This window comes from Hyaena hyaena, unplaced genomic scaffold (genome assembly GCF_003009895.1).
Source record: "Hyaena hyaena isolate Hyena2069 unplaced genomic scaffold, ASM300989v1 scaffold_99, whole genome shotgun sequence".
In the NCBI taxonomy this organism is placed as follows: domain Eukaryota; kingdom Metazoa; phylum Chordata; class Mammalia; order Carnivora; family Hyaenidae; genus Hyaena; species Hyaena hyaena.
The window spans coordinates 783882-808625 of NW_024080731.1; the positions used below are offsets into that span (position 1 = coordinate 783882).

General features: G+C 35.5%; 1 protein-coding gene across 1 annotated transcript in view; it reads left to right on the plus strand.

Moving 5' to 3' along the window:
• Positions 1-24744, plus strand: part of NAV3 (neuron navigator 3) — a 366296-nt gene that overhangs the window by 124909 nt on the left and 216643 nt on the right. The window lies entirely within an intron of this gene.

Below are 24744 nucleotides of genomic sequence, written 5' to 3' on the forward strand. Positions count from 1 at the left end.
TGCTCCTACTTTTCTACTCAGTTATCTTTAATTGAGTCTTTTGATAAATTCTTTAAATCTGTCAAAAGTTTCAAGTCTGTTAAACACAGGGATTTGGGTTTTCGGGGACATACTGTTTTTAATGTACGATTGTGTGTGTGTATGTATTTATAAACACACATGTATGTGTTTGTCTGACTTGATTCTGTTGGTGCATTGTAGACACAGTCTGGGGTGCTCACAAATCATGGCAACTTCCTTCCCCCTTCCATCACCGCTGTTTTCCAATTTGGAATTCTATCAGTCAGGGTTCAACCAGAGAAGCAGAACCAGTAAGGGATTAAGAGATTTATTGTGTAGAATTGGTTTACATGATCATGGGGACTCCCTAGGCAAGCCTGAAATCCTAAAGGCAGCCAAGCAGGAAGGAAAGGCTGAAACTCTCTCAGATGAGCCAAAACTTTTATATACAGGTGGAATTTCTACTCTCAAGTAAGCTTCCATCCTGCTTTTAAGACCTTTCAAGTGGGGAATAAGTCCTACCCAGATTATCTAGGATAATCTCTCTTAAAGTCAGCTGCTGTGGATTTTAACCACATCCACAAAATACTTTCACAGCAGCACCTAGATTAGTGTTTGACTGAATAAGTGGCACTGAATAAGTCTAGTTGACTATTCAAAAAATCATCACAGAATGAAATTAAGTTAACAGGTTTCATGCATACTGCTCATTTATTCCTCATCAGTGACCAGGGTATCAGGTCATTAGTCTATTGCATAAATAGCTGATTGTTTTTCCTTAGTGGGGAGAATGTCCAATGTGAAAATACTCATCATGTTGAAGAGTATATATGCATATCAAGCATATGTAAATATTTAACTTTTTCCATTTTAGAAGGAAAACCTGAAACTTAGTAACACTCAGTTTACCTTGAATTTGTTTATGATATTTAGTATTTACTCAAAAAGTTAAAGTAAAAGCCCCAAAAATTCACAGAGCAACCCCCATCCTTATTGTCGATTATTCAACAGTTTAGAAATCCTCATCTCTTTCATCTTTCAGCCAGCCCTTTCTTCATATTAGGAAATATTTCTTTTCTCTGTATGACCATGTAAACCCTATTCCCTTTGGCAGATTTTATTCACTATTAAACCAATAAAGAAATATTCAAATTTTATTAAAAAATACAGCATACACTACATAGTTCACGGAGTGATAAAAGATGTTTCTCATTACTCGGTGCAGAAATGTTTCTGTTCTTTAAGCTGGTCTTGGCTATTTATGATGTAAGTGAAATTATGCAAAAGTCAAAGTGAAAAAAATTACAGGGTAAGTTCTTTGTATTGCTGTAAGAATAGAGAGGAGGGGGAAAGAAAATAGTTTTGTATTATGTATTATTTGGGGAGTTGGTAGAAAGACATGTAGATTTTGAAAACTGCCAGAAATAATAATTCGTGGAGTTTGGTTTAAGTTACTTTAATGGACAAAAAGCAGGAATGGTAGCTGAAAAAACATAGGAAGATAGGTGATATGTATTGTAAAAAACATGTTACCTCTGGATGGGATAAGGAGTATCATTTGTCTTTGCTCTACCTCATTCTTTTTCTGTATCTGCCATGGGGAATTTCTGGCCCAGAAGTTCTCAGTGGTTATGACCCTTTTAGGGAGATTGTTTTTCTCATTCTTTCTAGATATGCATGACTGTTATGGAATTGTATTTTTTTAAATATAAAACCTTATAAAGTAAGCATGGTAATTTTACACCATTTTGGGGAGAGCCTGCTTATTTTTTTCATTGAAAGGTTTTGAGAAGTATTCTTTTCACCAGTATTCTTTAAGACAGAGGCATACTCAAATAACTTTTCTTATGATAAATTTACTTTTAATTACTTTTTTAGACAATTAATTTATAAATGTGAAGTACTTGCTGTGGTAAATATGGTACTTATGACCCTGATGTAGATGGGCAACATGTCTTAATTTTAATAGGATTTATTACATATTTTGAAGAATATTATTTGAAACAGTAATACTTCTTTCCATTTGTATAGATTTAGTACAGGGAATAGCCTATGAATTAGAATTCATGTGGACTTACATAAAACAATGGATGTCTGTATTATTCAAAAGCCCATGGTGCTAATATACAGAAGAAAGGATGTCTACTACATGTCTTTATAGTAGAACCAAGATAATTAATGCAGAAAAAAAAAAAAAAAACAACAGTGGCCCATTTATCTTCATTTGCTTAAGGTTTGAGTCATAAGTCGTGATTTATGAAGCCTTTCTGTTGGTTCTAAAGTCTTCCCAAGTAAATAGCTTAAATGACTGCTTGCTATATTATTCTGGATATTTAGCCAGAAAGTGTTCTTATATTTTTCTCTGTCAATTCCTAAAAAAATTTAAGGGCACATTATTTCAGTTCAGTGAGAGTCTTATTTTGTTTTATTGTTTTTGTTTATTTAAAATACATTGATGTAACTGTATATATTTCCCACAGTATTTATTTTATACATTAAGAATTTGTAACTTGGTTTTACTATTTTGAAAGTAGCTCCAAATGTTTTCAATCATTAGGAACATCTTTCATTTAAACACACACTTTGACCTAAAGGTTAACAAGTACACAAGAGAGGAAAAAAAAACATGGACCAAAAGGAATTGAGTGTGGGTAACAGAGTCTCCTTTTCTGGTTTCTCAGCTCTTTCTCCACTTGTGTGTGCATGTGTTTATGGGTATGTAGACTCACATACATGAGAGCATACCTGCACCTGTGTGTGTGTGCGTGTGTGTGCAAGTATGTGTGTCCTGTTCAAGTGGCAATGAGAGTTTTTGTTATTCAGACTTGCCTCTAGAATCAAGCTGCCTGAAGCTGGATCCTGTTCTACCACTTTCTAAGTGTGTGGCCTCAGACAACTTGCTTGACCTCTTGGTGCCCCTCATGGAGTTATTTTTAGGTTCTGTGGATCAGTACAACATAAGATCCTGTGAACATACCCAGTAGGAGTCACTTTCTGCTCAAAGCCTTGCAATGGTCTCAAGTAGCCCAGGCTCTCTTCCACCTTAGGAAATGTGTTCTTGCTGATTCCTTTTCCTGGAATACTCTTTCTGATAGCTGCTTGGCTAAATCTCTTATCTCCCTCAAGTCAGCGGCTCCTGTGTTGCCTTCTCACTGATGCTTACCTTACACCCTTTTAACCCGGCAGGCTGCCCATCTCCAGTCTGCATTGCACTTCACCATACTCTTTCTTTTTTCTTAGCTTTAATCAACCTTTAATCTCAATTCATTTATTTCTTATATTTGTTATTTATTATTGCCACTTCCCTCTAAAAGGTAAGCACTATTAGTATAGCTGTATTTGTTGTAGTTTAATTACTGGTGTAGCAGTACTAGTCATCATCATCATCGTCATCATCATCACAAAGCCTTACACACAGTGGTTTTCAACAATTATTTCTGATATAAGAGAATGTACGAATTAACAAATCTGTGTTACAGCTGTTTCCAATTTTAAATAGGAAGATGCGTAGTTACAATTGTGAGTAGTTCATAATGAAAATTGCATATATTTATAAAATTAGTAGAATGAAAATAATTAAATATATTTTTGATTTTGGGTCGTCATGATATTAAACTACAATTAGTTTTAAAATGGAATACAGTGGAGATTCTTCTTATTACTAGAATTATCCACTTGCTGTAATTATATTAAAGTAAAGCTGGAACTCAGATTCTAAATTTTGTAAACCTTCCCAGGTAATACTTAGTTATATCTACAGTGATAAAGACTTGATTATTCAAGTCTTCAATTCTCAAAGATTTGAATATATTTAACATAAAAATTAAATTTTCTTTGTCAGTGATCTTTGGAAGGACTTTACATGAGCAAAGATTAAAGATCTTGCTGCATTACACAATGTAAAGCTTTCTATTTGCATTTATTTAATGTGAATATGAAACCAGTTCCTCCTATTTTTCTGGCTTTTCTTTTTATTTTGAAAATAGTAGATTAAAGACCCTTTCTTCAACCCACTGGAAAAATATGAGAAATGTTTTAATAGAAGTGATAAAAATATTTTGTAAGAGTTGAAATCATAGGGGCTCCTGGACGGCTCAGTTGGTTAAGTGACTTCAGCTCAGGTCATAATCTCCTGGTTCGTGAGTTCGAGTCCCTCATTGGGCTCTGTGCTGACAGCTTAGAGCCTAGAGCCTGATTCAGATTCTGTGTCTCCCTCTCTCTCTGTCCTTCCTTTACTTACACTGTCTGTCTCTCAAGAAAAAGAATAAATGTTAAATTTTTTTGGAAAAAAAAGAGTTGAAGTCATAGTTCTTTTCTATAAATTTTAACTGTAAGATCAGAAGATGTTACTTATTTTTCTAGAAAAAAAGTAGAAATGAATGTTTTAATTTTCAAACTCAGGAGATTCATTTGATCAGTAAATATGTTTTTGCCATTCAGGTTATTTCTGCTAATCATACTTTTCCATGTGTTGAGTTTTGACATTTGAGTTCTAATTGACATGGAAGAAAACAGGAAGTTTAATTTCACCAGAATCTTAAACAATGTCTGACACATGAGATCAGCCAGGAATGTGCAGAATGTGTATTATGAATGGATAATCTTCCTAAGAATATCTTATAAATCATTATAGTGAAAGAAAATTATAAAATTAAAATTTATTTTTCTTATGTCTTAGCCTGGTTAAAAACGAAGTGTTAGCATGATAGTATATGTAAAAGATGATGATTTTTATTTTCTAACCGCTTTACAAAAGAGGTTTTTTTGGGGTGCCTGGATGGTTCAGTCAGTTAAGTGTCCATCTTCAGCTCAGGTCATGATCTCGTGGTTCATTAGTTTGAGCCCCACGTTGGGCTCTGTGCTGACAGCTCAGAGCCTGGATCCTGCTTTGGATTCTGTGTCTCCATCTCTCTCTGTCCTTCCCCCATTCACACTCTGTCTCTCTCTCTCTCTCTCTCTCTCTCAAAAAATGAACAAACGTTAAAAAAATATTTTAAAAGTAAAGGGTTTTTTTTTTCTTAAAATGTGGACCTTTTCGCTTAATTCTTATCGAGATTATTAAATAAATTTCCTTCCTGTTATGAAATGGTGAATTTTAGCAACTCACATATAGTGATTATTGAATCACATGAACAGAGATTTTATCTTTATGTTTCATAGAAATAAAACATGTGAAAAAGAAAAGAAATTAAGTGTAAGTGTAGAAGTAGGTAAGAAATCACATAGATCATTAGAAAGGCAGAGATGAAGATAAATCTTTCTGAACTACACTAACAGCTATTTTGAGAATTTGGGAGATTATGATTTCTGCAGATGATCCTTTGCCTTTCTGCTTCTCATTTGTAGGAGAAAATCAAGTATGTGTCCACTTGCAATTTAGATGAACTTTCTCAGATAGGACTTGCACGTCAAATAGCAAAATCTGTGGACACGTGTTCTTTGAATGACTTATCTATTCCCTTCGCAGCCTCTTGACAAGGTTTCCGTGACCCCTACCACACACATTGCTCTTGGAAACCTCTTCCCATTGAGGACATTTGCCTTTCTCTTTTCCAGGAAACATCATTTCCTTCTGGGGGATTCACTTCGAAACTGGGACAGTTTACAGCTTTTCAGCCTGGGGTTATAAATCTTACAAAGTATATTAAGGAAGTTTAATTTAAGATGACAGGAAGGCTCTGGTAATTTAAGCCCTCATGAACCTGGCTTCAATTAGTTTCTTAACTCAACTCTGTGTTGTGGCCTATAGTGCGCTCTTCAAAAAAGTCAGTGAATCCATTAAACTTTAAACAAACCGAAACACAAAGGACATTTATGAATATTTTTTAAGTAGGACTTTTTCTTTTCTAGAGAGGAATAATTGAAGGGAAAGAGCTTTCTCTTTAATTGCCTGATTTAGGAGACCAAGAGAGTGTAATAATGAAAGAGCATATAATGCACACATACACATTTTGCTTATGTTGTCTTTTATGTCACTGTTTAAAAAGCTTGACAACTACTCATACTTCTGTTGTTGGAGATGAAGCCGCATCTATACAGTTTTGGTTATTTTAGAGTCAAGCAAACATGCGTTTAAATTCTGCCGGCCAATTCTCAGTAGTGTGGCATTGGACAAATGATTTTAATCTGTTCAAATACTAGTGTTCTTACCTCCATACTATTAGAATGGAGGTAACTTCCTCATGAAGGCATTGAGAAGAGCTCAGAGAGTAATGCATGTATGAAGTACCTCCTTATCCCAACACTTAGCATAAAATAGACACTCAACTCAGCTACTGATCCTTTTTCTTCTCCCCCTTTAAGATCATGTCATATGTATAATAAAATATATTCACCCATGTTAGAAACCGCAAGTCCGCCTCATCATTTGTCTCTCTCTTCTCACTTTCTCTGATCAATTCTGTCCATTCTGCTTCTAACTTGTGTTACCTATATGAAAGTAATTCAAAGTAATAACATCCTCGTTATTGAAAATAACAGCCTAGTGCTCAGACCATCTCATGCCCAGTATAGTTACGCAGAGGTAGCCCCTTTAATTATTTTAGGTATTTCCTTTAGTAGTTACTACCATGTAGCTAAATAAAATACTTCTACCACTAGATTGTTTTCATGAATTTGGTCATTCTCTTTAGATTGACATAATCCCCATGTCTCCCATACTCAATAAATATTTATTAAGCACCTAGCATGTTCCAGACACTCTTCTAAGCATGCGAGATACAGCAGAAGACAAAAGAGATTAAAGAATCCTTGCCCTCTTGAAACTTACATCCATCCTAGTGATGGGAGACAATAAAATATTAAAATATGTGCCACTAACTAGACAGCTTATGACGGAGAAAAATAAACCAGAAAAAAAGAAAAATGGTGTGTAGAAGCCGTATTGCTGCAAGTTTAAACATGGAGTTCTCACTCAAATGGTATTGAGCAAATGAGGTAAGAGAACCAACAGTGTGGCCAACTTGGGAGAGAGAATTTCAAGCTGACAGAAGACAAGAGCTGAGACCTTGAGTTAGAGCCTGTCTGGTTTATTTTAAGAAGAGGATATACCCCAGTTGACCTGGATCAGAGGGAAGGAGGCAGGAGAAGAGTAGGATTAATTCAGACCAAGAGCAGGGAGACACTAGCGTGATGTGACCCTTTTGCCACTGCAAGGACATTGGATTTTACTCCAGGAGGGATGAGAAGCCACCGTATTCCATAAATAGGTATAAACAGGTATAGACATCAAAGGGTCACTCTGGCTGCTCTGTTGGGGATAGTTTGTAATGGGGAGAAGGCAAAAACAAAGAGTCATAGAGAAGAGCGTGGAGTACCATATTGAAAGTGGAGAGGCAGTTCAGTTTGAAATATATGTTGAAGGTAGTGTCATAGAATTAGCTGACAGGTTTGCAGTGAGATTGGTAATCACGAGACTCTCATTGGAAAGACAATAATTCCATTTCCTGCAAAGGGAAAGAATGTGGGAAGAGCAGGTTTGGTATGGAGAAGGTCAGATATTTACTTATTGACGTGTCAATTTTATGATGTCTACTAGGTATATTCAAGTGGAAATACGAAGAAGGCAATTAGAATTGCAAGACTTTAGTTTAAGGGACAGGTGTAGGCCATAGACAAATACTCTGGAGATACAGATATATAGAGATTATAAGAACCATGAGTATAGATATGATAAAGTCACCAAAAATCCGTGTACAGATGAAGAGAAGAAAATGAGGACTGGGGTCAGGATCCCACCCGTATTTAAACAATGGGTGACAGCAAGACCTGCTAGAGGAAACTAAAAAAAAGGGGGAGATTAATAATAATAATTTATATGTTGCCCCAGTCACCATTCTAAGTACTTTACATACATATTCATTCTTCCATTCCTTACAGCAACCCTATGATATAGGTATTGTGAGTAATCCTAGTTTTCAGATTAAAAAAAAAAAGGAAATGAAAATCTCAGATTGCACAAAGTTTCATGGTTACAAAGCTGTAAATTTAATCCAGGTGATCTGACTAGAGATTACAATTGTAACCATTGCCTACCTACCTGAAGGATGTCAACTGCATCAAAATGGCACAAAAGCAGGATGAATCACTGAGGATGATTCTGAGGAATCAGAATTCCTGGGTTTTTCAGTGGAGACTCTGCTGAGAGCTGTTCCAGGGGAGTGGTCGCTGTGGCGACTTGATGAGAATCGGTTCAGTGAAAAAGGAGAAAGAGGAATTAGAGGTGGTCACTAGCATGTGGACAGGTCTTCCTAGGAGTGCTACTAATATAGTGAAATTGCACTCTTTTTAGCTCTTTTATTGGTTAACTTTGTAAGTTTATGTAATGAAGGAACATCTTTGCTTCTCTCTCAATCAACTGCAGAATATCTTTTGGCATTCCATATTATAAAACATGGCTATTAGCATTTTCATTCAGTTCTCCCTCTCCATTAACAATTTCCATCCTCTGTTATCTGCACTCTTCAAGTTAAGGCTCATAAGATTTACATTCTATTTTGTACAGATTGATTCCAAGATTTTTGAAACCAATGGAGTACTTATATAATGGCTATTAGAATTCTGTTCCGTAGAATCAACACATATACTGTGATTCTTCCCTATTCAACGCCTTTCTTGCATTTCTGTTGAAAGTTGATATTTGTTTGAATGTAATCATAAACTAATAGATACTTTAACAATGAGCTAGGGTTGCTCTGTGCTGACAGTGCAGAACCTGCTTGGGATTCTCTGTCCCCCTCTCTATCTGTCCCTCCCCCACTTGCCCTGTCTTTGTCTCTCTCAAAATAAATAAATAAACTTGAAAGAAATTAAAAAGAATGAGCCAGAGTTCATTTAATGATGCTTACGAAGGGTGAGTCCAGGTGTACTGAGGAACCTCTTCATGCCAGCATCTTTTTTGTCAGATTGTTCACTTATTGTAGTCAAAATTGCTTCTGGTTGGTTTGGAAGGTTAATTAATTGGTTTGTTTATATCTAGCCACATTGCTTGTTTATCTCAATCCAGGTCATTGAGAATAATTGACATGGATATTTAATTAATCTCCTTTATATAACCCCTTCATATTACCTGTTATTTCCTAGTCCAGCTTTCTTCCTTAGTCTTCTTTATGAATGCTCCCTCCATTTGTACATTGGGATAAGGCTTCTCTTCCTATGTGTTCTCCATTAATATTACTCCATTTGTTTTCAGTTTTTCAAAGTCTGTTGAACTCTCTTGTCCATTGATGGCTATTGTCTCCTATTCCGTTATTCTTGATGTTGAGAATTTAAACCCTAATCATTCCCTTTTCAGCATGTTAATGGCATCACATTAGGGAAAAGGAAAAAACATGAATTTGAGTCTCAGAAGGCATGGACAGAACCATTTTTGGATCAGATAACTTTCTTTTTCCTTTAAAAAAATAAAAATAAAAAAATAAAAAAAATAAAAATCAATCAACTGAGACTAATTCTCCAGATGGATAATAAAGATATTGTAATTATACTCTACTTTTTCAAGGGAGTTGGGAAAATATAATATATAAAGTATTAGACTGCCTACTAGTACACATTTTAACTTAAGACTTGTTTTTTTTTTTAACATAAATGTCTAAGTAAAAACAATAGTTAGCCAGTGTTTTATAATTTGCTCCTAAAATAACCAAAAATGTGATTTGCGTATCATCATATCCTGTGACTCAGGATAACATGTAATTTATTTCTTCCACATTTTACCACAGAACATTTTTATATCCTTTTTATATATGTTACAAACAGTCTCCCAAGCACTAGATGTTGTTTGGATCAATTTAGTTTTTAGTATGTATGGGGGCACTTCTCAAATAGAGCACTGATAATGTAGACTTGATTATTATAGCCCCAATTTTATACCATATGAAGTCATTTTATATTAATCTGTTTTCCACTAAAGACTGTATTTAACTTATTGACTTAACAATAGAAAATGCAACTGTCATAATAACTATATAATCATGTCAGTATGACCACTGAACCATTTGCCTGTAGTCAGAGCTAGAAAGAACCCCAGTAATAATCAGGGATGACAGAGTGAACATCAAATTGGATTTAGGGGACCTATAGCATTTCTGTAGCTGAGACAGTCTTGCCTATGAGACTTCAACCATTAGTCAAGGATCTTTCCTCATCATAAAGCACACTGTTAACATTTGCCTCTTCATATTCCATTTCCTGAGATTCCACTTCTGACAATCCCCGCAGCCTCCCCCTTTCTGACTGACCTCTTAGTCTAAGAAGATGTATAAGCACAATCAGCCCTCTTTCCCTGCAAGAACAGTGAGGTAGCCTCTAGGCCAAAGCTCACCATCAGAGATGTTTGGAGACCCCAGCTACTCCTTAATGATATGAAACTGAATGTGTTGATGACTACATTTGTTTCAGAATACATTGAGAATAGTCCAATCATAAGAACTCTATAAAATAGACTTTTGCTTAGATCTTCAAACTGTATACACATTCATTTACATAATTATTGTGTAAGTTTAATAATTAAAGTCATTTTCAGAAACACATGTATGAAGAAATAGTTGTTAACATATTTTGTACTTACTATAACACTTTTTAAGCCTTAGAAGGATTAAATAATTAAGATTTTTCACCAATCAGGGTAGTCTTAATCTAAGTTTGTTTAAATTTTTAGCTTACCAAAACAGCTTTGTCTACTGGTATTCAAGGCCCTTCATTCATTCGTTCATTCATTCATTCAATTTTTGTGGTTGCATTAAAATGAACTTTTGGAATGGAGCACTCAATTTATTGTGATAGAATTTTACTCCATGCTTAAAATTGTAAGTGGAAAAGACCCCTGGAGCAGGATAGCGCTTTGACCTATGTGTAAGTAAAAGGATTGTTGGGAAATTTCATTTATGGTAAGATTGTGAGAGAAATATGAGCCTGGTTTCCTGAGTTGCCCTTTATCTTGATGTTCTGCATTCCTGAAGGAGCATGAGACTTTGATGCGGTAACATCTTACACAGGCATCTCCATCTCTAGTTACCATTTTGAGATCCCACGAAAACAGACCATGCAGGTGGCCTTATTAACTGTCAGTTGAAATTTAAGATAACACAGAGGTTATAATCTATTTACATACCATATTTCACTAATGGGATAAGTTATCACAGTAACCTGTCTCACATATAATCAGGATGATATTTCAGCCACCCAGCTACTAAAAAGAAACACATGTGGATGAAAGCTAAGTTTCTGACGCATCTATGGATTAGGCAATAACTGTTTGCAGTGATGTCTCAGCAGAATTGAAGCTTAGGGACAGAGTATTTTTTATCACAAGCTCTGATGGTGAGTCTAGTTGTTGCAGAATGTCTTAAATGTTTCTGAAGGAACATATTTGGTTTTGAGGCACAAAAGATATTTTTACAGAAGTGGTTGAACACCTCCCTCTTTCTTAGAGCTATTAGCTTGTCAGTTACCGTTCTATAACACTGCACAAGAATCCTATAAAAGGGAAAAACTTCATACTGAAGGAAGAATTTGTTTTAGAGAATTCTTTGAATCTTAACTCTGAATACATGGTTTTAGATCTGCTCTTAGCAATTGTACCATATACAAGGATATATATTTTAGGGGCACCTGGGTGGCTCAGTCGGTTGAGCGTCTGACTTTGGCTCAGGTCATGATCTCACATTTGTGGGTTCGAGCCCCGCGTCAGGCTCTGTGGTGGTAGCTCAGAGCCTGGAGCCTGTCTTCGGATTCTGTCTCCCTCTTTCTCTGACCCTCCCCTGCTCACGCTGTCTCCCTCTCTTTCTCTCTCTCTCTCTCAAAAATAAATAAAACATTAAAACATTTTATGAAAAAACTGTATATATATATTTTTTTAATGTTTTATTTATTTTTAGGAGAGAGAGAGAGAGAGACAGCGTGAGCAGGGGAGGGTCAGAGAGAGAGGGAGTCACAGACTGACACAGGCTCCAGGCTCTGAGCTGGCAGTCAGCACAGAGCCTGACGCGGGGCTCAAACCCACGATCCGTGAGATCATGACCTAAGCGAAAGTCGGACGCTTAACCGACTAAGCCACCCAGGCGCCCCAAAAAACTGTATATATTTTAATCTAACTTAGTCTTAAAATGTAAGTGTGCTTTACTATCTTCAAAACTAGTTATTTTGTTATATCTATTGTTGTCTAAAAATCTTAAGACTTTCTTCCCATGCACTTAATTATAATATATGTTGGGTGACTTCTTCCAAATCTCAAGCTATTTTCAATGTATTTGGAAGGGAATAATTTCTAACTTTTTAACCTGATACCAATACAAGTACATTTGGGATTTATAAATTGTCCACTAAAACCTATATCCAAGAAATTTCATACCTCCTATTTTATGATTTCTTTGTAGTCCTCCTTGGTGCCTTGGGAATAGTGCTGTTAAAAAGACATGTGATGTTATGATTAAGGGTGTTTTTCTCTTTCTTTGAGAATCAAAAGCACAAATTTTCTGACTGCATAAGGATTCTGTAGAGGGATTTGTACCCATAATATGTTTGTGTGGCTCTAAGACTTAATGTAAATAGACGAGAGAGGAATAAAGGGTGCTTCTAAAATAATTTTCTCTACAGTTTCTTAATATAAGAATGTATATAGATGAAAAATTGCCTTTATAGTCTACTTTGCTTAATAACATAGTTATTCAGTTATACTTGTATTCAGTACACACACTTTAATTCCTTTGTGCTTGATTTTTGTTTTAATGAGTCCATCACTGTGCAATTGGGCTTAGTCAATGAATGCCATATGGAAATGAAATGAAATATTTTAATGAAAGATGATATTGTTCCTAATGATCCTTTATATATTACATTAGAGCCCAGTGTTCTCTTTCATTGCTGACTTGAAATTTCAGCTGTGACCTTTTAGCAAACAGAGTCAGTCCCCACTGTGTGCCAAGAATTATGTTAGATGTTTGGTTGAGATATGGTGATGGTTTTACCATTCAAATTGCTGACAATGTAATAGAAGACCTAGATATTTAAACACATAGTCCAATCATGTATGCTAACTAATCCAAAAAAGCTACTCAGTGACCACAGTTAGAGGAAAGAGCCCATATGAAGTCACTGCTGAATTAAATGTCATTTATACTTAGGAAACCACAAGTATGTGTACAAGGAAAAAGTGTAAGTAGAAGTGTGTTCTGAGTATCCATTGCTGTTCAGAAAATATCCCAAATATATATGTGCAAAACAGTAACCATTTGATTATACTCATGGATTTTGTGAGCCTGGGGGTCAGACAGGGCACAGTGGAGATGATTTGTGTCTGCTCCACATTGTTCAGGACCTCTGCAGGGAAGGGTAGAGTGACTGGGGTGTCACAAACTGCTGGGAGGCAAAACATCAGTGGCTGGAGAACCCACTTCCCAGGTGACTTTTTCACGCAATGTGTCTGGCAGCTTGGCTGGAATAGTGCTTACACAAAGCTTCTCCAGCACGGCAATCGCAAGGACATCGCACTTCTCACATGGTGACCTATTGGTCGATAGAGTGACAAGCCCACCAAGATTCAAGGAGAGTGTCAGTGGAACAAAGATTTCACTTCTTAATGAAAGGAGCACCAAAGAATTTATAATAGTTCTATGTTTAAACAGCCACAGGGTATGATGAGAGCTAAGACTAGAGAAGCAGGCAGAGGTCAATTTACGGAGTCTTTGGATGTTATGTCTAGGAGTGGGGACACATTTCTTGAACGTAAAGGATAATTATCTTAGAGATTTTTTTTAGCAGAGAAAAAATGATGCCATTTATGACTGAGGAACATGACCTTGATGACAGAGTAGAAAAAGGATGTGCATTGATTGGGTGTGGGAGGGACCCTGCAGCTATAGCGGCAGGAAAGTGAACAGTGCAATGTTAGTAGACATGAGGTTCTGACTAGGAAATGGACTTGGGGATTGTTTGGAGATAAGGGTGAAAGAAAATCATCATGTTTCTTTTCTTTCTTTTTTTTTTGACTCATTGGGTAGCGATATATTTTAATAGTATTTAATAATATAATAAATTAAAAATAATATGATATAATTATAATAATATGAAAATGTATTAATATATAAAATATATTATATATAAAATATAAATATAAAATAATATAATATAATAATATAAAAATAATATTTGATAATAATATCTTAATAATACAGTCATCAAAACAGATGAAAAGAAGGAAGTAGAGAGAAAAAAGTTCAGGCTTGGCTTTCAATTTGCTATTTCAATGGGACCTCTAGATGGCGGTGTCTTGTGTGTGGATCTGGAACCCAGGAGAGAAGTCAGGGCCAGAGATGTGGAAATGGGAACTTTGTTTAGCAATGTTTATTGATTGAAACAATAGAAATGGAAGACACTAGTCAGGGAAAAAGGATAAAGCTGGAGGAAAAAAGGAGGTCTCAGAGCACACTTCTGGCAACCACATTTAAGACAATGCTCCTTTTGATTGTTTTGCAAATATATTTGGAGTTCTGGTAGCTTATTTGGTATGTATCTTCTTAAAGGCAAATTGATTTTGTTGTTGTTATTGAGGAATGACTCAGTTTTTGAGATGTTTTAACCTTTTCTTTCAAATTAGTTGTGAAATCTAGAGTACAAATCTAAAACAGAACTCTGGTTGAAATACTAAAGTAAATTTACTATATTTTATAAGCACATCAAAACTATATTTTCATCTAACCACTATATTACATAAATTAGCATTTATTAAATTCTTTAATTGACACACTGTTTGGATTATGTACACTGTTCAGAATTGTGGGTTCTGAAAGACTCCCCCTGTGCATGTTGCTTTGAGAATGGTGTTTCTTGGATGTCCTTTTGGGACCCATAGGGATTCATACTGTTGAGTTCAGGAAACAAGAAGAGTGAGTAGTATCCAGGGATGCTGGAGGGAGAAAGAGACTTAATTTGCTTTCAATAAATCCTGGTCCCAAAGTTATTATAAATTTGGAGACCAAGAGCCAAGGTCAAAAGCTCAACTACTGTACCAAGAGGTCCATGCTTGTGGGATTTAAGAGTAAGAATGGAGTAACCTCAGAAGTGATGGGTGAGAACCAAAGAGTGTGATATTGGGAAGACTAAGCACAAGAAAACAGAGGAATTCTAGGGATTGAGGAACATAGGGAGTTATGTTGTACCAAATTCACCAGAATATTTATAGAGCTTCCTGTGAGGACTCAATTCATTCAGAGATTCTCAAATGTGCATCTTAATCCACTGAATGTTCTTTTTAACTGTCATAGTACTTATGTAAGCCAGACACCCTTCAAAGTGATTTACAGTTTAAGGCTCATAAAAACTTGAGGTAGTTAAAGTTATACTCATTTAACAGATGAGGAAACAGGCACAGAGAATAGCAACAGCTAAGCCAGAATTCAGGTAGAGCAGCCTGAGTCAAAATCCTGTGCTACTAACCCATCTACTAGGTTTTACTACTGACATTGGAGTTTAATAATTCATGGAAAATACATATTTTAATGGACCACTTTTATATACCCACCTCATATTTGCATGTTGCTCCTTTTAAGCTTTGAAGTAAATTCAGTTTCCATTAAATATCAAATTATACATTTTAGAAAGGAGTTTGAATTATACTTGGTTTTAAATGTTACACTTCTTACAGTAAAACATAAACCATGAATGTATAAATCTTATATTTCCAAGTTGAGTTTTTCTAGCACCGTGCCAATACATATAGGCAGTCAATAAAAGTCTTTAAAGATTAATTAACTTGTTGATCTCATCAATAAATATATGCTTATTAGAATAAATACAACATAAAACTGAATCAAATTTCATAATGTCTATATATACCTGCCACTTTTAAAACCCTGAAGGAGGTGCAGTTAATTTCTTATTTATTCATTCATTCAACATCCAAAAGTGTTTATGTACTTATAAGAGAACAATTATGGTCAGATCACAAAGTAATCTTGACTTTAGCTCCACTGTAAAGGTGAGTTTACTCACCACTGGGTACCCATCTTCCCAGTATATCTTGTTAATTCATTCACCCAGACTAGTGACATGATTTAGAGGTCAAGTCTTTATTTTTTCCCATCATACACCGTACCAGGGATGTTCGATCTGCTTTTCCTACTTCGTCATCTATGGAACTATCCTGTGCAACTCAAGCCAGAGAACCAGGAGCCATCTTAAATTCTTTCCTTTCCTTCAATTCAGCAGCTACAATTAACTTCTCTCATTAATCATTGACTTCTGTTCCCTATGTCTCTGTCTTCATTCAGACCCTCCTCAAATCTTTCCTGAATTATAGCAGCAATTTCCTGTTTGGTCTCCCAGTTCCAGCCTTGACAAAAACCCTAACTTTCTTCCTCCTCCAGTTTCTCCTTTACACATCTAAGAGAGGATCTCTCTAATCTGATAATTGATCTTTTATTCAGTCAAAACCTTTTGGTATTCCCTCCTGCATCAGGACAAAGACCCAATTCCTTAACAAGTTGCTGTGGGTTCTCCAGGTTCCTAACTGTGAAAATAATGGGGGTTAAAGGATATTTGTAGAACAAATAAATAAGTATAAAATATTAGCAAGTATCATAATAAATATTTTTAATTATCATAAAAATTAAAATAATTAAACACAATTCAAATACCAGTTGTTTCAAGTGAGGTTTTTTTTAGAAAAAACTTGGTAATAACCGATGGAGATAAAGAATGATAGATTGTGTGACACTCAGATATTATGTTCTGGTAATTTTTAATGTTTCACATGTGCTTTATTTATGGGTCCAATTTGGTTTTTCAAAATAAAAACCAAAATTTTATTATATTATATAATTTTTAAAAGATTATGTAACTTTTACCTTTGCATGGAATTCCACTGCTCAAGTAACTATAATAGGAATAGAATCTTCTACAAAAGTCTGTACTGAGCCCCTCAAATCTTCTTAATATTTTGACAAGACAATAAAGAGATTCAAATAAGTTTTTATTCTAATTCTAATACTCTCGATTAATAAGGATTGCCTGAATCCTGGCCAAGGATTTTGAAACTAACACAGGACTCAATAGAAAAGAATTCTGTGATTGACTGATTAATCATCTGTGCAATGGGTATGGGAGTGGCAGGTTATAATTATTGTGCCATATTTCCTAGCCCTGATTAAATGTTGCTTAACACTTTAAGAGATTTTGTTTACTTGGAAGAATTTTGAGAAGAGTTGTTTTGGTGCTAAAAGTATCTTTCTCTCTCAAATTGCATTATTTCCTTTCATATTGGTTAATTATTGTTAATATTGGCCAATTATTCTAAATTTCTATATAAAGTGACCCATTGAATTAAATCATTAATATTGTCTATCTGAATGCAAAAGAATATTTTTTGAAAGTCAATGTCTTTGATACTGGAAGAGTTGCTATTTTGTAGCAGTAATGAAATAATAATAATAATTATTATTATTATCATCATCATTTTGGATATATAAATCTATAGGGCAATGAATTAATAGAAAAAGAAGCATTAAAATATTTATTGCCATTAGTAATCATTTTGCAAGAAAACTATATAGTATAATAAAGCACATCACAGATTGTACAGTATCTAACAGACCAAAGTTCAAATTTTAGTACTGTTATTTTTAAGATGTATAATGTATACATATAAGTGAATGTCTAAAATCTTTAGTTTCATATTTTCAGTCAGGAATAGAGTTTCGGGGGCACCTGGGTGGCCCAGTCGGTTAGGCATCCAACTTCAGCTCAGGTCATGATCTCACAGTTTGTGGCTTTGAGCCCCGCATCAGACTCTGTGCAGTCAACTCAGAGCCTGGAGCCTGCTTCAGATTCTGTGTCTCCCTCTCTTTCTGCCCCTTCCCGACTCATGCTGTGTCCATCTCTGTCTCTCAAAAATAAATAGACATAAAAAGATTTTTTAAAAAAAGGAACAGAGTTTCACCTTTGTAGGACTATCGTAAGGAACAAGTGAGAAAATAAAGGTAAACTGCTGGTCACTTACTAAGGACACAATGAAAATGAGTGTCTTTTTGTGCCATCCTTTAATATACTTATATTATAGTATAAGTATATTATATATGATATAGCCATTCTTTTTTTTTCAGAATCTGATATATACATTCTTAAAATGTTTCCTCCTGCATAAAAGACAGGGATGTAACATATCATTGTTTGATAATAATACTCAGTTAATATTGGTCAATTATTTAGTTATTAAACACAGACTAACCCCATGGGAGGAATTGAGAATACAAAAGTGGATGTAGCATAATTTCTGTCATAGTGAACAATACAATCTGCTCAGGACACAGACAAATACCATGATAAATTCCCGTATTAACCTAATAATTAGAGAAGAATTAAGACCTGTGGACCAGGAAGGACAAAACTAAAACTCTGGGAAACCTGAGAGATGCTTCAACAAAAGGTGACATTTGAGCAGGACTTTGAAGCAGCAGGAAGATTTTATAATGTAGTGAAGAGAAGGACTGGTATTTCAGAAGAAGGAAACCTCATGAAGAGCCATGGGCCCACGAGAGAAGAGGCCGTAGACAAGGGGCAGAGATGTGGTGACAGTGGAGAACACAGAGCAGAGATGTGCAGAGGAGATGAAGCCATAAGAGACTGAGGAAACATACTGAAACACTGTAAACCAAGCCACAGGGCTTGGATTGTATCCTGTGGACAATAAGGAGTCAACAGCAATTTCAGAAAAAGGGGTTGTCATTTATTCTGTCTTGGGAAAGTTCATTCTGTTGATTATGAGAAGAATGATTTGATTTGTCTGGAAATAAATATGGACTGATAACAAAGAAGAGGTATTATTAGGCTCTGTGAGAGAGATGATTTTCAGGGAAAGAAAGTAGTAGGTAATGATGAAGACAACGCCATACTGTTCAATGGAGAAAATGGTGACAGTCAAATTACATAACAAAGTCAGAGAGGATGGTTTGAAAGAAGGAGAATGAGTTGTTATGAACATTTTGGGAATACTGGGAGAAATCTAGGTGAATAGATCCAGGTATAATATCTAGGGGATGTCAAGATGATATTTAGGAAAGAAAAGAGACTCTGAGTTTAGGACTGAGATTTGAGTATAGAATGTAGACCCCAGGTAAAAAGAATAGAGGAATAGATTGCCTGTTGCCTAAGATTACAATTTTGAAAATATTCATGATAATAGTGCAAAATTTAGTGGGGGGAGATAGTGAGTCAAGCTGTATTTGGCAAGGAAAGAGTAGCTAGAGAGGTAGCTGTTGCATTAGGAACCTAAGTGAGTGAGGATTTCTGGAAGGAGGGTATCAACAGTATCTAAAGCCATTGCAGGATAGAAGATGAGGCATGGTTTGAAATGTTTACATTTTGCTGTTTGACTTTAGAAACCAGGTTTTTTCCTCCAAGACTGAACATTTGTGAGTATTGTGTAGAGCACAGCTTTTTCAATTTTATTATGCATAAGAATCCTGTTAAAATGCAAATGAGACCTGAGATGCAGTATATTTCTTAAAAACTTCCAGATAATGCCAGTTTTGTTGGTCTTTGGACAACACTTTGACTGGCAAGGTTGGAGCAGTTAGTAAAAATGAGTAAGTCACAATCAGCATCTGTTTACTCTGAGAAGCTTTCTTTCCTCATAACAGTGGATATTATAGTTCAACATGGGGATTTGCACTGAAGGTAGATTAGAAAGGTCTGGTAGTTTGGATCTTTCTGTGTATTGAACACCAGATGAGTTTTACTGTTTTTTGTTTTTTGTTTTTTGTTTTTTTTTTTTTAAGTTAAATTGATTGCCTCAACTTTCCTCCTCTTGTCTTCCATGTTAGGGAATAAAAAGCATTCCCTTGATATTTTACTTTATCAGATAGATGAGCAGATACTTCTTTTAGGAGAACCCACGATGAGTCTCGAAATATTGTTGTGCTTCTGTTTCTGATGTTTTTACCACCTATTAGCTAGAAGAAGTCTCATTGGACAGTCTTCCCTGGAAAAAAAATACACAATCTTCAATCTATATGTTTTAAAAATTCCTAGTTTAATGATGTTCTGATTCAATTTATCTACTGTGTCTTGCCTCAGAGCTGTGTCTACATGTCCCTTGTGTCTGTTTCACCAATAAGTTGTTATTACCTGTACCTCCTCACTTGCTCTATTAGTAGACTGTTTGTGCATCTGAAACTTGGGATGTGGTACTATAAGCACTGTAAGAGAAAAAAGTGAGGTGTTTTTCTACTGAGTGTGGAGCCAGAGCCAGGTAGAAGATTAAGAAAAAGAGAAGGAGGCAAAAGCATTGTGGGAAGTACTGGGAGCTTGAGTTAGTGCAGTGAACAAGGAAATTGAGAGAACATAGATGCAAATGGATTTATAGAGGCTGGATCCGTGTGACAGCCTCCTGAATGCATATCTGCAGTAATTAAAAGGAAGAAGAAAAGAGTCAACTATTGAGGTTTCAAGCCCATCAGACTAAAGAAAATGATGATCCCGTGAATAGAAATCAAGAAGTTAGAGGAAGGATCTGATTAAGACTTGGGGGATAAAAGAAGGAAAATGATGTTCACTGTGGTGACTTTGAAGATCATGAAAATGGGCATCTTTTACTCAGTTGGTATTGAGGGCTGAGGTTGCAATGCACACATTAATTCCATTTTATAGTAGGTTTTACTTAAAATCTTAGGTAAGAAATGAATTGCTAAATGAAAGAATGCATGCCAGTGTTTGAGTAGAAAGGGCATATGAAAACGCACGCCTTTAAGACCTTGATAAAGGAAAAGGACCCATTGCAGGAAAGAGAAAATGGGTAAGAATGATGGTGGGCAAATCAAGTGAGTCCACTGGTGCTACACTTTATGAAAGATAGATTCCAAAAGGCAGAGTGAGAAACCTGGTCAAGATGTTAGAGTATGGTGAGAATTGAAGAAAACTCTGTGTTCCTCACATGACAGTTTCAGAAGCGCAAGGGAAGCAGAACAGAAGCCAAGTGTCAAAGGATTAAAATATGAGGGTTTGGTACAAAAATCTAGGCAAAAGTAGAATATCATTATCTCACAATAAATTATAAAACACACGTGGACCACAAAACCACACTGATTTTAGCAATTCAGTTGACCTCTCTAGATTTTCTCTCCCTACCCACTTCCATCCTAGACATTATTTTAATGCTTTAAAATCCTGGAAGAAAACCCTACGAGGTGGCTTCAGTTCCCTTAAGGAAGATACATTGTTTCATTGTCATTTCTCCAGCTCGTATGTGTGTTCAATTTTGGAGAGTACAGGATAGGACATAGTAGTGAACCTTGAGGTAGGTCTCTTTTCTCTTAGATTGACAAAGTAGACTGAAAAGTTCACAAAAAAATGTTCCCTCACTTTGGGTATTTTATTTTAAATTTAGATTTAAATTAATATCTCATTCACACACTTTGGTTTTTATTTTTAAATTATTCTCTGATATCATTGTCACTCGTGGTAGTTTCGGCAGTTGTGACCAGTTGTCTCAGTGCCCAGCGGCATTAGAATACAGACTTTATTATGTGCGAACAATAATAATTCACATGATCAAATGTGAAAAATCAGTGCTATGAAAAGCTCCTTAGCTATGCGGATTTAACCCTTTTCTACCCAGACAGTGTCTAAAGGTCTTCTTGTCCCTACCACAAACTGACTTAGTGGAGCAAGTTAACTTAGGAAGCATGTCAGCACTGTATGAAATCCTTGCCTTGACTAAAATCCCCTTTACTTGGCAGCAAAGCAGCTGGATGAACTGCATCAGGGCTCCATTTACCCTTTTACCCTGATTCTAACACCCCCATGTTGTTCCTGTTTCCTTGGCGACCTTGGAAATGGCGTGCACAACAACTGGGTTCATGTAGAGTCCTCACAGTTCACCTGAAAAGTGATTCTCCACTCAGGCATCAATCCATGACCATCACAGGGTATGTGAACATGTTTCAGGTCTAACTGGGCCTGACCATAGCCTGCAAAACACTAAATTTCACAACATTCAGGTAATTCCAAAGTTAGTGTAACTTCAAGTGCAAAATTTCATTTTGGTTGCAAAGTATTCACTGCTCTTTAGAACTTGGTTTAAGTAATGTTTTCTTTTGTGTCTTTGAGCAAAGATTTTGATTTAAAATAATTACTACGAATTAGGGGCACCTGAGTGGCTCAGTCGGTTAAGTGTCTGACTTTGGCTCAGGTCATGATCTCATGGTTTGCGCCTCGCATCGGGCTCTGTGCTGACTGCCAGCTCAGAGCCTGGAGCCTGTTTCAGATTCTGTATCTCCCTCTCTCTCTGACCTGCCCCTGCTCACGCTGTCTCTCTCTCTCAGAAATAAATTAAAAAAAAAAAAAAACATTAAAATAATTATTAAGAATTATAATTCAAGAATTTTCAGAGGTAGTCATTAATAGCTGTTGAGTTTGTTTTCGAAGAACTTAACTCCGGTTTAATCAATTTAACTTTTGCATAGATCTTTCTTTAGAAAAACATCTTGTACTGTTCGCTTCCTTAAAACATTCTAGGACTCAAGATACAATACATTACATTTGTTAGAAACCAGATATTTTAGTCATTTGGTTTTCAAGACAGTATTTTGGTTAAAGCATCAAGTTAGAAGAGCTTATTAAAAAATCATGATCCGCACACTTTTTCTGTTCATTTTTACCTTTTTGAGAAAGAAATCTTTTTCTCATGTAAAGTCAGACTTTAGCCTTCCTAAAGTTTTCATAATTATTTACAAAGATTGATTTTTTATGAGATGAACTACTACTTAAAATAACATGAACGAGGTCATACAGCCATAATTTTAACGTCATTGATGACAGTATTACGAGGGGTGCGCATTATTTCATAGTGCGTTCATTAATCAAAGGTCATGGTATATGTGTTGCATTATCATAATTTTCTAATTAATTTATTCTTTATACATGCTTATACATGTTCCAATTGCATTTCATTAACTCATAGTTTTCTTGTAATTTTGTGCTTTCTTTCCATGTTCAAAGAATCTCTTTAATTCAATTTCTCTGTTTCTCCTCATACAGTCTGGCAGCCAGATATGCAACTCAATCTAATCACAGTGGAATTGCAACCAGTCAAAAAAAGCCTACTAGGTCAGTTAATATCTCTAATTTATTGCTTGTTAGTGATGATAAAGTAACTGCCCAGTGATATTTTGTCCTATCATTCTAAATATTTTTCATAAATCACATACTTCTGGATGAAAAGTTGAGAGGACTGAATTCCTCCAAGTGGATTTGCGTACTCATTCTCAGGAATGAGCATGTCTGTGTTAGATCATTAAATGGGTTTTGGCTTCTTCTGTTTTAGTTTTGTTATATATAGTGTTATAACTAGGCTGAAGTCTAGCTTCTAGGCTTAGAGAGAGTCAAGGAAAACATTAATTTGAAGGCCCCATTCTTTCCAGGTTACAGAATCTGGAAGTCACACAACTAGAATGTAATTGCTTTTTGAGATGGGCATGTATTAATTGCTGCATGTTTTGAAGCAGAATTGAGAAATAGTGGCAGATATTTGTGGGAAGGTTAGCACCAGGTCACCAGCTAACCTGGAATGTTCTTTTATCGGTAATAGTTTAAACTGTTGCTTCTTTATGACATACATGTTTTAAAGACGTCTGTTATAGTAAATGACTGCATTATGGAAAATACTGGTTTATAACTGTGTGCTGAAAGTGCTGTGTTTTTAGAACTGTTAAGTTACCAAAGGCACAATGGTGCAGCTGAGTGGAGCCATAGCAAATGTGTTTTGCAGCCCTGATTATTATTTGATTATATGTGCCATCTCTCTCACTGGAGGAGTATCTCAGGGGTGGCTTCCTGATCACTGCTCTGATAGTGTATCATACATATTATGCACTGTTTGACCACAAGGACTGTTTATGATGCCTTGACTTGAGGTATGTTCTTTTCCTCTTGCCCTGGTTTTCTAAATTATGTTCATTTCCATAGTATTTAAAATGATTCTGGAGAGAAAAATGTAAAGGGTATTTAATTAAAAGTAACAAAAATGTTATGAATTCGGATGTGCAAAGAACACTGACCTGTCATGTACATAAGCATTTTTGATTACCACTTCTAAGGCTCATGCATATAAAATATATTTTAAGTGCTTTGATTTAATAGAACATCTCTCTTTTGTCTTTTTTTTTTTTTTTTTTTTGGCTTCATTCTTATTTCTCTTTTTATTACTTTGATGAATATTCTGGAGCTCTGGCTGCCTGTCACATTAGGGTAATGAGAAGAGCAAATGGATTTTTTAATTTGTTTTAATTTGTTCTTCTGAGAACTGAAGATCATTTGGCTTCATGGGTCACGGTAAAGATTAAAACGTATTTTAATTGCTTTCTAGAAACAGGTCAAGTTTCATTGCAAGCAGGGCAAGTTTTGCGACAAAATTGGTTTACACATGGGAGTTTGGAATGAACTTTCTAAGTCTGTAACTGTGTCTGCAGAAATGGTCCTCAGATTTATTATGATTGGGACATTTGGCCAAATGAATTAATTGAGTTCTTTCTGCAGAGTGCAGTCGTTGGTAGTTCTTGGTGTCTGTGGTTAATTGTGCTGTCCTTACATGCCCTGTAGATCCATTTGAGCAAAAGTTAATGCTGGAATCATTGAAAAGGTTCCAATCTCGTGTGTATAGGATGCAACTTCTAATTGGCAAAACAACTGAAGGAACTATTTATTAGCCATATGTATTTAAACTCCAAAATACAGTCAACATTTTGATTACCAAGT